The sequence below is a fragment of the Tupaia chinensis genome, unplaced genomic scaffold (assembly GCF_000334495.1).
Source record: "Tupaia chinensis unplaced genomic scaffold, TupChi_1.0 Scaffold144346_1, whole genome shotgun sequence".
NCBI lineage: Eukaryota > Metazoa > Chordata > Mammalia > Scandentia > Tupaiidae > Tupaia > Tupaia belangeri.
The window spans coordinates 4738205-4741203 of record NW_006204205.1 but is presented as its reverse complement, the minus strand read 5'-3'; positions in this window follow the sequence as shown (position 1 = coordinate 4741203).

Genomic DNA, 2999 nt, shown 5'->3' with positions numbered 1-2999 from the left:
AAAAACAGAAAGGAAAGGAAAGGGAGAAAACATCCCCTAAGGGGAATGGCCATGCCACAATTCCTTCTCTTCCATTTCTCCTTTTGGGATTTTGAGTACACATATACACATGCCTGGAGTGTTTTTTAAGCTTCCAACTCTGGAATTTGAACCCAGCAGCAGACCACATGGGACCAGTAGCTGGTCCAAGTTACACTTCATTTTTAAAAAATCAATGAATAGGGGCAGGGTCACACCATAATCTCTTTTTCGTCACTTCTCATCCAATAGGAATTTGGAGCATGTACGCTCATGCATTTTTCAAGCCACATGCACCAGAATTTGAACTGTGTGGTTGGCCATGTGAGATTAAGCTCCCTTAACCACCAGCCCATGGAGCCAGCAACCCCTTTCATAAATTTTTAATTAGATTTTTTTGAGTACTCATGACCTGAGGTTTTTGCTGTAGTTCTTTATTTTTGTGGTTTTATAATTTTATTTGAAAATCAGTCATCCACATTGACTGCAGATTTTTGAAAGTGGTAACAGGTGAATAGGGTCATCATCATTACGTTTTCTGGACCACCACACACAGATACGATATGGACATTCCTTTAGCCCACACAGCTTTGCTGAGCTCGTATCAATGCACATACCTGGAGTCCCTTCGTGGAAAATTTCCATCTCTCTCTGAGTGCTCTAGGGGCACATTTCTTGAAGCCCATCCCATGGATGTGCTTGTGAATGTTAATGGTGTATTCTAGGGTCACCACCTTGTTGATGGCAGAACGGCCCTTCTTACCACCCTTCTTTGAAGAAGCCATTCTGCCCGGCCCAAGTTGGAAAGCTGAAATGACTTTTTATTTTATTTTTTTAAAGTTATTTTATTTAACTTTATCTATTGATTTATTTTAATTTGGTCAGAGAGGGGGATAGAGAGAGAGAGAGAGAAAACGGCCAGGTCCAGGACTTGAACTGTGGTTGGCCATGTGGGAGTTCGGTGCCCTTAACCACCATGCCACCTGGCGGCACTGAGATTGCCTTTTTAAATGAAGTATAACCGGGCCAGCTAGTGCCATGGTGGTTAAGGTGGCTGGATCCTACAGGTCTGACTGCACAGTTTCAGTTCCAGACCCAGCAGCTTGGAAAACACACCAGGCACGTATGTGTGCATGCCCAAAATCCCAAAAGGAAAAATGGAGGAGGAATTACAAGATGACTATCCTCCTGGGGAGGGTGCTTTCTCTCTCTCTCTCTCTCTCTCTCTTTCTTTCTCTCTCTTCTCTAGTGAGCACATGTGCCCTCTGGCAAATGTTAAAAAAAAAATGAAGTATAATTTGAAAATATAAATTTTCCTTTTTTTAGAGGTTTTGCCTGAGGGTGAGTGTACATGCTGGAGAGAGATACGCAGAGATCTGAGAGAAAAATGAGAAATCACGTCCTGGAAGGAAGGCAATGCTGAAATCCCTTCTCCCCATTCTCCTCCCAGGATCTTGGACACACATGCACATGTGCCCAGTGTGAGTTTTAGGCCACCGGTCCTGGACATACCACAGTTGGCCATGTGGAAGTCAACTGACATAACCATTATGCCATCTGCTGGCCCTGAAAAAATATTTTTTCTGCTAGAGGGTCCATGTGCTCGCCAGAGAGAGGGAGAGGAGAAAGCTCCCTCCATGATGAATGGTCATACCACAATCCCTTTTCCTCCATCTCCCACCCATTTCAGGATTTTGGGCATGAACATATATGCAGCCAGTATGTTCCTCAAGTCATGGGTCCAGGACTTGAACCACTGTACCATGTGGGATCCAGCTACTCCAACCACCAGACCATGGAGCCAGACCCCCCCTCAAATGTTTTTAATGCTTAAAAAAAATGAAGTTTAGGACTAGCAGGTGGCATGGTTAAGGTGCTGGATTCTCACATGGCCAACCATGGTTCAAGTCCCAGACCCAGAAGCTTGAAAATCTTGTGACATATATGGGCACAAAAGCCCAAAATCTTGAGAAGAAAATGGAGGAGAAGGGATTGTAGTGTGACCATACCCTCTAGGGGGTGATTTCTCACTTTCTGTCTCTCTGTCTCTGTCTCTCCAGCGAGTGCACATGCCCTATAGCAAAAGTCTTGCTAAAAAAAAAAAAAAAGATGGGGCTGAGGGTGGCATGGTGGTTAAGGGCACTGAACTCCCACATGGCCGACTGTGGTTCGAGTCCCACACCTGGCAGCTTATTTCTCACTTTCCCTCTCTCTCTCTCTTTCTCTCTCTCACACACACTCTCTCCTATCTGGTCAAATTAAAATAAATAATAAAGTTAAATTAAAAAAATTTTTTTAAAAAAGAAATGTGATGAAAATTATGGATACTCTCTCCCCAGAAAGAGATGAACTACTTTTTCATGTTCTTCCAGGAAGATTCACTGAAAGACCTCTGAAATCTGAACACATATCTTCTAATATATTCTTCTACAATGTGCCAACAGAAATCCTTCTTAGATTTCTCACATCTGCCAACCAGCAGGCTTCTTCTGCTTTTCTTTTAGTCATAATTGAAGTTATAGCCTTTGTTAGTTCCTCAGCCTTGAATGCCAATCTTATCTCCTTCCTCCCTCCCATCTTGCTCCGTGCTTCAGTCTACAGAGCAAAAATATTTGACTCAAATAGTCCTGCCTTCAAATCCTGGCTCTATTACTTTCTAAATTACCCTCACCCTGGCCAGGTATGTACAACTCTGAGCTACCTATTATACTTATACATATATTTATATTTATATATAACATCATTTATTAATATATTTTCTTTATCAGCAATACGAAACTATCAAATGTTTATTTTCTCTAACCCCACCAGGCCCAATCCAAGGAGTAGGTATCATTCTTCCTCATAGAAATTTGCCACCTGATAAGAATTTACCAGATTGGGACCAGCAGGTGGCGTGGTGGTTAAGGCGCTGGACACTCCCACATGGCTGACCATGGATGGAGTCCCAGACCCGGTGGCTTGCTCTCTCCCTTTCCCCC